Here is a 13439-nt window from a genome sequence, read left to right as displayed (position 1 = left end):
CACTGATTTCTAACTCAGTGTCTAGCATCTTTCAAATGAATTCTTTAAATAAGTGAATAGACAGATGGCCCTTTGAAATGAATGAATTATTCAAATGAGGGAGTCCTTCAATGGATCCTTCAGATGAATGAATGGAGGAGGTTAGGAGATGATTGGCATGGAGACAAAGGGACACAGCCTTTGCAGAGCCAAGGGGCTCCAGAAGACAATTCTGGGGAAAATCAGACAGGTCAGGAAAATGAAATGGTCCAGGAACATTGCTGTGAGCCCATTTCCTCATCAAGGAACCACAAGGCCTGGAGAAGCGAGCTGTCTTGTTCCTTCATGGATGTGGTGAACACAGATGGAAACCTTCTGGCTGCCTGTTACAGAACCCCAAGGAGACAAAACGTGTTCACCTCAGGCTTCATCAGTGGAAGTTTCTATTCTTCTGGGCTTTTCTCTGTTTTCAAGCAGATCACAGTCTATCTTGTGAAATGTTCTGGCCCCAGATTAGAATTTAAGATGTGAAAATGTCAAGAGTTGACTTTCATTAAAAAAAAAAAAAGAAAAGAAAGAAATCACTTTGACCCTGGTGAACCGGGGGGCCATCATGAGGGTCGAAAGAGGCCAGGTGAATCCTTGCCAGCCCTCCAGAGACATAAAGCTGTCCCATGAAGGGTTATTGACAGCTCGGCATTGACTCCCTAGCTAAGCAAGATCTCCAAGCCTTCCTCTCTTGACCTGCCAGATTGGCAGGGGCAGTGATGGCCTGGCCCGAGGGAGAGCCTTGCAGGGTGCTGCAGAGAAGGTCAACCTTCAGTGGAGAACCGCAACATTTACAATCTCATCGTCTTCATGGAGAGCCGTGGGCTGGGGTTCTACACATTTCAGCAAGTTGAACAGAGTCCGAAAGGTTTAACTGTCCAGTTGAAACGATAGTAAAGTTTATTTTGGTTAGAACCTGAAATGAGTCTGAGTTTGGCTTTTTCAGCCTGGTGGCTTTGTGTAAACAGTTTACTTAACATAGTTTTTGGCTCCTTCTCAATAAACCACCATGATAATCCCATTCACAGACAAAACATCACAGATGAGCAGACAGGCCGCTGTAAAACAGCGCCTTACCTACGCTTTGCGTGCAGTGTAAAGATCTGCTTTTACAGTTTTCAGGAAAGGACCCGTCCATCTCCGTTTTCACAGTTGGAGACATGGTTTCTTTAGACTTCCATGGAAGAGCTGAGCTCCTTTTTTATGCCACAAAAATAGCTTTTAATTAAGCGCATAAAGCGAGCTGTTATTTTCCAGAGAAGCATACTGGCTTCATTCAAATTGGAAGAGACCCCGGGAGAATGCCAAGATCACCTACTGCTTACATTTCATTTTAATGTGCTCAAGTTCAATAAAAGTTTATCATCTCCATTAAACCGGTACCTATTGGAGCTGATTTAATCTCGTTAGCGCAGAGAACCACATGAAAGAAATCAAGTCCCCAGGACAAGACCGGACGAAGCATGGTGTGGGGGTGTAAATTATACAGAAGAAGCGCAGCGTCTGCGGAGGGCAGGGTGCCTCTCACCTGCTCGCATGTGTGTGTATGTGTGTGTGCATGCGCGTGTGGGGTGTGCACGTGTGTGGGGCCCCACGCGCTCTGCCGTGCAGGCTCTGGCCGCCGGCCATGGCGCAGCACGCCCGGGAGGCCGCCAGGCTCAGAGTCCTCAGCTGCTCAGTGTCACAGCCCCGCCATGCTCCCTCTTGGACCATGAATTGTGTGACGTTTGAGCAAACAAATGTCATGTGTAGGGGTGCGAGTCAAACGTCTACTGGCAACAGCTTGCCGAGGACATATATCCTGATTCTAGCCCCAGAGAGCTACAGAGCATGCACACATACGGACACACACACACACAGACATATACACTTTCTCCTGCAGGAAGAGTCGGTTTGTTCATTGTTTTCCCCATGTACCAGAGAGCCTGCTGGAGTTCTTGGCTAGACCTGAACAGGGTCCAAGAACCCAGAGATGTTAGGTCTCTTATTCAACGTGTAGCTTGACTGTGGGAGTCAGTCACGTTGGACATGACTGACCAGTTGGTGAGGGGTGACTGGGTCCCTGCAGGTACTGCCCCCAGACATAACCTGATGGGTTGGTGGACACAGTCACTGTGGGCTGGAGAGCTCAGTGGAGACCAGGCTCAAATGCAGGCAGAGATGGAAGCAGCTCTTTTCCAGGGGAATTCAGCAGACGCACAAGGGGAAGTGCCCGGTCAGGTGAGAAGGGTACAGTTGGAACCTGTGGTTCTCCCCAGGCCTGCCTCATGCCTCAGAGGGTCTGCAGGGAGTTTGGCCTCCGGCTGGCACTCGGAGCCTTGGCAACTAGAGGGTGGCTGTCACCCTTGGTGTGCACACCTGGGTCTTAGCTATGGGGACAGAGCTGTGGTCCAGTTTTGGAAGTGGCTTGGCCAGGCTGCAGGCCTGGAGTGGAAGAGTGTACCATGACTTTATGTGGTTTGCAGGAGGCTCCCTCAGGATTTCCAGAAAACATCTGCTGAAGATTTGAGTGGAGGGTTCTAGGTCCCTCTGAGGCAGGATGGGGCGCAAGTCATGCAGGACCCAGGGGGCATGGGCCATGGTCCCCTGACTCCATTACTTGTTCATTAAAGAGAATTCAGACTCTTAATCGAGTGCCAAACATACTAGTCACCTGTATTAGCTTGGGCTACCATAACACAGTCTCATAGAGCATGGAAATTTATTTCTCACACTCTTGGGGGGGGGGTTGCTGTTCTGGAAGCTTGGCTGTACAATGCACATCCCACAATTTTTTTTAGATATTAATTTATTTATCTCTGCACTGAGACTTCATCGCTGTACATGGGCTTTCTCAACTTGCGGCAAGCAGAGGCTACTCTGGTTATGCTGCGCCATGCAGGCTTCTCATTGTGGTGGCTTCCCTTGTTGCGAAGCCTGGGCTCTAGGCAAGCAGGCTCAGTAGTTGTGGCACATGGGCTTATCTTCCTGGACCAGGGATCAAACTCATGTCCCCTGCTTTGGCAGGCAGATTCCAATCCACGGCGCCCCCAGGGAAGTCCGCCTCCCACAAGCAGTTCAAGGTGTGGCTCTGAGGCTGGACCTTGTGCTTGGTGGGGACTCACCCATGGAGGCAGATGAAACAGGGTCCCATACCAGGCAGGTGATGTGAAATGTGAGCCCTGTGGGCGGGACTTAAGCGTGGAGAATGACACAGGGCAGAGCAGGAAGAAAAGACTGTGAAAGGAGGCCAGATAGGCTCCTCAGGGCAGCGCCTTTTCAGGTGCCCTGGACCGCTGGCCTCAGTCAGCCTGGGGTGCAGCATGGCTGGGCCAGTGCCTTCCAGAGCCCGCAGGGACAAGGGCCTGACCCCATCTGTCCCAGCGTGGCAGCTGCACACGCAGAGCGTGAGGCCCAGTCCCCTCTCCAAGGCCCAGCCGGCACGTCCCGGCCCTGGGCAGCAGCTCCTGCCCCCTCGGGCTCAGTCCGCTTGAGCCTCCTCCTCTCGGCACACAGAACTGTGACGGCAGGTTCAAGCGCAGGCCAGCAGGAGAGGGGCTCTGACTTTGAAGTCGAGAGCCATAGGTTGAAGGGAATTCTCTTGGCCGAGGCACAAAGGGAAGAAAATGCCATCCTAAGGAGAGTAGATTTAGATTTTTCACTTTATCTTCCAAATAAAAGATTAGGGACACAGTTCTGGTTGAGATGGCTAAGCGGGCGCCTGAATAATTGAATTTCATGCTCATTATTTCCCTCTGAAGTGGTGAACACGAGCAGTCATTGGAAAGCGGGGAATCTCAGATGCCCTGGCCAGGGCCTTGCTGAGCTTCTCAAAGGTTTCCAGGTCCTCCCAGCGTTCATGGTGGCTGTGTGGTACGTATGAGGCAACACTGACTCAGCCCATGAACCTACCAGGTTGAAGACCAGCTTCCCCTCCATCAGCAAGCTGGTCATCAGCGTTAGACACTTATTTTCTGCACAAGATCAGACATGGTCTGGGGCCTGCATTGTGCTGTGCCGAGTAGGCAGTTTGCCTGTAGCTTTGACGTCTCATAACTGAGCTGTATCAGAGTGGGAAGGAAGAAAAGACCAAAGGTTTGTAAGGCGCCCTGCATGTGTGGGCCAGGGAGTCATAGCGAAAGTCTGTACCTTTTGCTCATTTCTGCTGTGTCCCAAGCATTTCTCTAAGAAAGTAAAATCTTTAGAAAAAAATAGGTACACTAGGGTTACTACTGTGATAAAAGTGGACTTTGTGGCCCCAGGTGGCGCTAGTGGTAAAGAACCCACCTGCCAATGCAGGCGACATAAGAGATGGGGGTTCTATCCCTGGGTTGGGAAAGATGCCCTGGAGGAGGGCATGGCAACCCACTCCAGTATTCTTACCTGGAGAATCCCGTGGACAGAGGAGCCTGGCGGGCTACAGTCCACGGCGTTGCAAAGAGCTGGACATGACTGAAACGACAGCACACAGGGTCACTGCTCCGATAAAAGTGGACTTGGGTGGTTGTGTCTGAACCTCTGTTTTCTCTTTGCTACTCAGTTTCTTTTTTTAAAGGAAGCCTAGAAGAGATTGTTCAGTGCAAATGAAGGGACTACCTATGGTGAGAACACAGGGCTCAGTTGGGAAAAATCCTCACTCTTGGGAAAAGGAGTTATAGAAACTGAAGCTTGATTTGAAACTATCTGTGGGCCCCGTGAGGGGCTTCTTCCCAGATAGGGAGACCCCGCTATGTTCTGAAGGAGTTTGGGAACAGGGATTCGCAAGCACATTTTCCCTCCCCAACAAAGGCTTCTAACCATGCGTTCTGGCAAGCTTTCTCCCTACCTTTTCTGAGCAAGGTCAGGGCTCATAGGTCTCAGGTATTGACTGCAAGGTCCTCATAAATCTTTTTGGGGACAGAGAGAAGGAAGGAACTGCCCTTTCTTGAACTCCTACAACGTGCCAGACACTGGCCTGGCCTCCCATGCGTTATCTGAGAGGTGTGGAGGCTGTCATCCTTCCCCTGCTCCTCAAACTGTCTCCGGGGGAAGACCAGGGATTTTCCTTCTGCATTAGCAGCACTCTGCGTAGCAGCAAGATGTGCACAAGGGTCAAAGGAAGTCAGCCACCTGCCTGTGGTCCTGTAGATGGTAAGACCTGAGATCTGCCTTCAGGTCAGGATAACTCCAGCACTTACAGTTTAGCAATAGTGAGAAAGGCTGTGGAAGCAACTATGCCAGAGCAGGCAGATTTCAAATGAATTTTCCGTGGGAAGAGATAAGAAGTCAGGACAATGTGCCACTTGCCTGAGTTTTGCTCTCCCACTTCAGCCCTTCCAGGGAAGGCCAGGGATCTCAGTGATGGTTCTGGAATCTTCTTTCCATTCCATCTCTCACTGCAGCTGCCCCTTCCCAACCCTTTCCCCCACCCCTTCCCCACAACCCCCTTAGGGAAGAGGGTGGAATTCAAGGGGGGGTGGGGGCAGGCACGGCATCAGAACAATGAAATAAATTACAGTGTCCAAAGAACCCTCAGGAATCCAAACAGAGCAAAATTATTATGTTTAACGTAGAAATTGAACTTCAAATAATCCTGCTCTGTGTTTAATAACAACAGGTATGGCTCAGCCAAGCCAAGTCGGCTAGGTCCCCTCCGCCAGGCTGCCTTGCCTCTCTTAGCAAGAAGATAAAGCAAACGAGAGAGCTCTTGAAGGTTCATAGAATCTCTCACCTCCCGAAGAATGCAAACTGTATAAATACTCAGGTTTTAAAATAAGATCCCCCCAGGCCAGCGGTGCAGAGCAGGGCCAGTCGGGCCTGGCAGGACCCGCGGGCTCGTCGTCCACGCTGGGCGGCAGTGTGTCCTGTGACCAGGATGCCTGTGACACGTCAACACAGCCTCTGCGTCTGGACTGTGTATTGAAACTGTGAACACAGAACTCCCATGACTCAAGTTTACAGAAATACGTGACAGTGTTTGAAGTAGCTGAGCTGACACTAAAACAGTCTGACATCACAGCTTTGGGGGAGATGATGGAAATTTCTCCATTTCTTTGGAAAACTGAAAAAAGCAGATTCCTCTCAGGTGTTCGATTGGCCACCCAAGTGCAGCCCTTGGGCTGCTGTTCTTCAGTTTTAGAAAATCACACAGAGATGCAGAAGGTGTCGGCCACGTCTAAGGATCATGGGTATCAGACATGCTGGGTGTTTTCCGCGTACCTCCCTCCAAACCTGCCCCCGACCCCCAGTTCTTTCCCCGTCTTTCTCTGCTTCCCTCTGTGCCCTTGGAGACTGGCCCTGATGGACTATGTGACCCGCGCTCCCCTTACCTTGGACTTTTGGTTGGATTTGGCCAGCAGAAACCACAGCAAGAAACTGGTGGGCAGGAGAAGAGAGAGGTCAGGGACTGTTCTTCTCCTCTGCCAGGCCTCCAGCCCGGTCCAGACTCCCTATATAGTCCCCTCCCCCCACCCCACTGTCCCTTCTTGGCCAAGGTAAAAGCTTGGAAGAAAAGCTATGACAAATGTAGGTAGCGTGTTAAAAAGCAGAAACGTCACTTTGCCAACAAAGGTCTGTATAGTTAAAGCTATGGTTTTTCTAGGAGTCATGTATGGATGTGAGAGTTGGACCATAAAGAAGGCTGAGTGCTGAAGAATTGATGCTTTCAAACTGGTGCTGGAGAAGATTCTTGAGAGTTCTTTGGACAGAGAGGAGATCAAACCAGCCAATCTGGAAGGAAATCAACCCTAAACATTCATTGGAAGGACTGATGCTGATGCTCCAATAATTTGGCCAACTGATGCAAAGGTCTAACTCATCGGAAAAGACCCTGATGCTGAGAAAGATTGAGGGCAGGAGGAGAAGGGTGCAACAGAGGATGAGATGATTGGATGGCATCACCAACTCAATGGACATGAGTTTGAGCAAACTCCAAGAGATAGTGGTGAACAGGGAAGCCTGGAATGCTGCAGTCCATGGGGTCACAAAGAGTCAGACACAACTGAGCGACTGAACTGAACTGAAAAGAGTTTCCCACCATCCCGACCCCTGGGTGACTCACCTTCTTCTTCCCTTAATCCTGCTAACTGACCCAGGTGTTTCCCGTAGCGATACGGGCAATGTACAGAGTTGCCCCCTTCACCTTTAACTTCTGGTCAAGAGCTTCTGGGTACTCATCTTAATTTGGTATCATGATACTACAGTGACAGTGAGGAGGATGGATGAAGTGTGCTCATATCCTTAAGAACAAAGAAATGTGCGAGAATTTCTTTCCATCTTTTAGGCTTTTTTTTTTTTTTTGCAGGTTGCTTATTATCACCTAATCATAGTGAAAGGAAGCTATGCCTTATTTTTTTTTTATTTTTCCTGCTTCCAGATTGACTTGTAATCATCAAATCATTGTTTTGATTTTCATAACAAGGTCAAACATTCATCATCTATATTTTATGTTTTCACACTCGTGCTGTGTATCTATGGTGTTTCTTGAGTTCCTGTTGTCGTTGATGGTGATTGGGGGTTTGTTTTGCCTCCTCCAAGAAGATCAAACCAGTCAATCCTAAAGAAAATCAGTCCTGAATATTCAGTGGAAGGACTGATGCTGAAGCTGAATACTTTGGCCACCTGATGCAAAGAACTGACTCCTTGGGAAAGACCCTGATGCTGGGAAAGATTAAAGGCAGGAGGAGAAAGGGACAACAGAGGATGAGATGGTTGGATGGCATCACCGACTCAATGGACATGAGTTTGAATAAGCTCTGAGAATTGGTGACGGACAGGGAAGCCTGGTGTGCTGCAGTCCATGGGGTCACAAAGAGTTGGACATGACTGAGTGACTGAACTGAACTTTCTGGAGAAATGCTCAGCCTTTCAGGCTTTCCCTGCCTACTTCCTCACAAGCACCCTCATCCCTCTCCTCTGATCAAGATGCTTGCATGTGACGATAATGGAAAGTTTGTGTGTCCTTATGGCCATGCTTCAAGATGCCTCGGTCCATGACAATCTCTGGGTCCTCACTGGTCTCTGCCCCCAGTTGATCGACCTGGCCCTGGGGCATTCATATACCAGTGACTGCTCACATAGGTCCAGTCCCATCCATTAGAATATCTTGCTGCATTTACTCTTCATGTCCTGGTCCTGGCCTTTGGTCATAAACTTTCTACATTCTCTTCTGATCCCTTTGCTAATCTACTGGAATTTTCAGCCTTTCTGTACCGACCCCCACCATCAGAATTAACAGGACCTCTAGTACCCTCCACACCATATACCGAGCATCAAGAGCCCAGAGTCTACCTGTAACCCACTTGTATAGATGTCTGCCTCAGCTCATGGGCTCCATGAAACATAAAGCATTGGGAAGGATGCTTAAAGGGTGGCCACTGTGTGGCTAGAGAAGAGAAGTGAGCCCTGCCATGGAATAACCCCCATCATTCATCTTTTTTTTTTTCTATGAAGGCCCTTAGGAGGATTTTGAACTCCAAGGGGATGATCAAGACCCATGCTCCTGACTTCCTGTTGCTCTCCTCCCCTTCACATCTCTTCCACATGCACCCAGGTTCATTCTCCATGTCCTCCCTGGGCAGAGGGGAAACCTCACTCACACGGTTTTGGGTTTTATCTATTTACAAATGGCAGGCAGCGAAACTTGAAATGTAATCTCTAAACTCTGCTTTTAATAGGTCAGAGGAAATCTCGGCAGTTGGTAATTCTTTTTATTTCTCAACAAAGACTGGCTTTCAAGATGATCATTTCTCCAGGAAGCAGAACTTACGGCTGGAAGACTCCTTTGTTTCTTCAGTCAGTCCAATCACTCGGTCATGTCCGACTCTTTGTGACCCCATGGACTGCAGCACACCAGGCTTCCCTGTCCATCACCAACTCCCGGAGCTTGCTCAAACTTCATGCTCACCAAGTCAGTGATGCCATCCAACCATCTCTTCCCCTGTCACACCCTTGTCCTCCTGCCTTCAGTCTTTCCCACCATGAGGGTCTTTTCCAATGAGTCAGTTCTATCTATGAGGCATAAATGAAATCCTCATTAGAAAGTTGTTTTTCCCCCAAAGTCATCTTAGACCACCTGCTGCCTGTCGTCTCCCCTATGTTACCGTGTAAGCCTTGAATAATAAAGATGCTCCCACAGAGAGCTAGCATGAGCCCATGTTTATTAGGCACTTAACTCTTTATGTGTCTTAGCTACCTCATCTCTCTGTATTTTGACCTTTGTGGTAGAATTTTTGTAGGATTAAATGAATATTTATCTATATGTATCTCTATGCATATCTTAGAACAGGATCTAGGATATAGTAAATGCTCTATAAATACTTTTTATTGTTATTTCTGCTTGCTAATAGTATTTTTTTAAATTCTATTGAAGCATAGTTACTTACAATGTTGTGTTAATTTCTGCTGACAGCAAAAAGACTTAGTAATATATATATATAGTGTGTGTGTATGTGTGTGTATATATATATATATATGTATATTCTTTTTCATATTCTTCTCCATTATGGTGTTTCACAGTGCATTGAATATAGTTCTCTGTGCTATACAGTAGAACCTGGTTGTTTATCTATCCTATATATACTAGTTTGCCTCTGTTAATCCTGAATTCCCAGTCCTCTCCTCCCTTCCTCCTGCTCCCCTCCATCCCCCCCCACCCACTCTACCCCCCACCTCTTGGCAACCACAAGTGGCATTTGTTTTTACTCTAATTATGCTGGTTTCTTTAATGTCCCACCCCCCTGCCCTTACCCTATTTTCCAGGAATCATGCTAACTTTTCTTGCTTACCCTCCCCCACCAATCCCTCCCAACTCTGGACACTGTATCAGAACGCCTGGTTTTATGGGGACTGTTTGTAAACTCCTACATGTTGGTCATCAACTGTCTAATTGTCCTGAGGGAGGTCTGACCACAGCTGAAGCTCACGTCTAAACTGTTCAGCTGCTTCAAGTGCCCCAATCTCTCTCCCATCAGAGCCCAAGGGAATGTTCATTTCTCTCTGGTGGCAGAATCATATGTCAAAGCAGTTTTATCCACCCAGTCCTAGCTCAATGCCTTCTCATTTGTGTCTTGTGAGCCTAAATCCGTTGGTTTATTGATTTAATAGGTGAAATCAAGGCACATCCTTTCTATTTAAACATAAAGCCCTGTACTAGGCTGGTTAGAAGGAAAATTAAGTACAGGTTTAAAATCCGGTTGCCGCAGGAATACTGTACACACATGGGGGAACCTGAACAAATATTTCAGGATAAAAGAATAGAAGTGGCACATTGGCACCATTTGCCTGTTCCTTTTGATTTTACAAAGACATAATTGGAATGAAGATAATAATTATTAGCTGACATCTATGAGCACTGTTTTTCCAGGCCAGGAACCGTGCTAAAACTTTCTGCCTATATTATTGCATTTGACCCTAACAAAGCTTCCTGCTCAGTTTCAAGCATAAGAATTGATACAAATTCATAATGGAAAGTGACAGGAACTAAAGTCACTATCGTAACTGTCGATGGCCCCAGGTGAGCCCCACTCTGCTCCTCTCACTGCTGAGCCCTGCCAACAAAGAAATAAGGCACACTCCACTCTAGAAAGTGCCCACAGAGCTTCCTATGTCAAAAATGAGTGAGATGAATGTGAATCTCAGTGGCAGCCATGGAGATCCCCTGCTCTTATACCCACAAAATGAATGTAGTGTACAAAAGGCCAATGAAGAATCCTTTCCAATTTACCCCGGGAAATAGGACCAAAAATTCTGCAACAAATTCTTTCTTCTCGCCAAGAATTTGAATAGACAAGAAGCCTTTGAAGCAAGGGATATACAACCAGACAAAATGAGATGAAAAGGAGAAACTGAAAAACTAAGAAATGGCAACCCACTCCAGTGTTCTTGTCTGGAGAATCCCATGAACAGAGGAGCATGGTGGGTTAGAGTCCATGGGGTCTCAAAGAGTCAGACACGACTGAATGACTTAAACGACAAGGAAACAATGGGGCATTAGAGAAAGAGGACGATTAGAAAATAAGGGAAACGTTACAAACAAACAATCAAAAAATAGATCCAGCTGAAAACAGGTCGGTAAGATGGAGAAAAGGCTTGAGACAGTAGCACCAAAAGTGAAGGCAAAAAAAAAGCAAAGAGATGAACAGATTCAAAGACTAGTTAATGAATACATAGGACAGATAGTGATGATTTAACAAATGGAGAATGGAAAAATACAACAGGGAAATATTCATAGGTATAGGGAGAAATGAATTGAAATAAAAGAATTTAATCTGCAACTGAAAAGGCGTGCTATGTTCTAGGGAAATTAGAACAAACAATCACAAATGAGACATAGCCAAAGAATTCTCTGAGCTTCAAGGATAAAGAATTCTCTAAGTAAGTGTCCAGCTGCACAAAGCTAGTTCACTGTATGAAGGAAAAAAGAGAGAGAGAAGAAAAAATGTACCGCCTCATACTCTCTGTTAAAAAAGTCAAGAGATAGTGGAGTCATATCTATAGGATTCTAAATGGGGAAAAAAATTGGCCCTAGAATTTTTAAGCCCAGCTAAGCTGTCATTTAGATATGAAAGACAGTTACCTAGCATGTCCACATAATCAAGAACTCAGAACACAGTTCATACAAGATAAGGTTTCCAGGTAAACTACAGATAAAATATAGAATGTTCAGTGAAATTTGAATTTTAGATAAATATGGACTAATATTTTAGGATCAGTATGTCACACATATTATTTGGAACATACTTGTGCTTTAAAAAGTGGGACATACTGATCCTAAAACATAATCAAGATCTGAAAACCTAATCAAGGTTGTTCTGAAACTCTGTAAGGAAAGTGGATTGTTAGAAATCAATCTCTTATCTCTTGATAAGTTCATCATAGTGAAATTTCTCGCTAGTCTTAAAATATGTTGTTTTTTCTTTTGTTAATTAAACATTTAATTGAAGTATCGTTGATTTATATTATCGCTTTAGTTTCAGGTGGACAGCATAGCAAGTCCGTTGTTCTTTTTGTTTGCTTGTATTTTGCAGATTATACTCCATGATAGGTTATTACAAGATATTAGTTATAATTCCCTGGGCCATATAGTAAAGCCTTATTGCTTGTTTATTTCATGTGTAGTAGTTCGTGTCTGCTAATCCCATACTCATAATTTGTCCCTACCCCTTTCCCCTTTGGTAACTATAATTTGTTTTCTATGCCAGTGAGTCTATTTCTGTTTTGTATGTAGGTTCATTCATATTATATTTTAGTTTCCATATATAAGTGATGTCAAACAGTATTTGTCTTTTTCTGTCTGACTTATGTCACTAAGTATAATATTCTCTAGTTCCAGGATCATATGCCTACTTTTAGGTGCCATGTTATGTAAAGAATGTCCACCTGAAACACTATTCCAGTGATTCCAGTATAATGGGAACAGTAGTTCATCGTGTTCTCCTTCTGGGTCATGTGATCACTCAATAAGAGACGGGGGAAATGACCTTCCTTATTTAAAAAAAGCAAAACCTTTTTATTTGCTTACTTATTTGTCTTTTCCAGATCTTAGCTGTGGCACGCAAACTCTTAGTTGTGACATGTGGAATCTAATTCTCTGATTAGGACTGAACTCTGGCATCCTGCATTGGGAGTGGGGAGTCTTAGCCCCTGGACCACAAGGGAAGTCCCTGACCCTCTCTATTTAAAATAATGTTGATTTTCCCCTCTTTTAAGACCATGTCTAATACAGTACATTTAAGGGAAACACTGCAGGCACATGTCACGTCTAAAGTTATAACCACTACAGGAACGGAAAAAGAGTATAAATGTTAGAAATTATCAAAAAGGAAGATCTTCTTTTTTGTTTTTTAACACAAAACAATGGGGATCATAAAGCAGAAGACACTTCATTAAAAAAATCAAGGAAGCGTTAGAATCAAGACTGAATGTAAGGTAAAAAACATAAAAGAACAGAGTGGTACTTTATAACAATAACTGTCATAAATCCAAACCCAACAGCCTGCCCGTATACAAGGTGATAACTGAAGACGGAGCGGTAGGCAGAAACACAGAGTGACATGCAGCTTGCCTCACCCTTTTCAGCATACAACACAGCTTGGGACACAAAGAAGTAAGTGTGTAGTGGGTCTGATCAGCATAGCAAGGACCATCTAATAAATGTAGAACAAACTCCAGATCCTGGTGAAGCAAAAAATAGACATTTACCCCCAAGTGTCATGATATATTAGGACATTAAAAAACAACTCAACAAATTCTAATAAGTAGAAATAATGCAGACCTCTTTCTCTCAACTACATTGCAATAAAGCATGGAATAGCAAAAATAGAATCCAACCAACAAAAATCCCAAGTACTTGGTAATAAAAAAGAAAAGAAAAACTCATAGGTTACTTTTAATTCAATGAGGAAATTCAAAGCAGAATTGCTCATTTCTTAAATAAAACAACAACAAACAACACT

This window comes from Muntiacus reevesi, chromosome 18 (assembly GCF_963930625.1).
Source record: "Muntiacus reevesi chromosome 18, mMunRee1.1, whole genome shotgun sequence".
Taxonomy (NCBI): Eukaryota; Metazoa; Chordata; class Mammalia; order Artiodactyla; family Cervidae; genus Muntiacus; species Muntiacus reevesi.
This window is presented reverse-complemented; position numbering follows the sequence as displayed.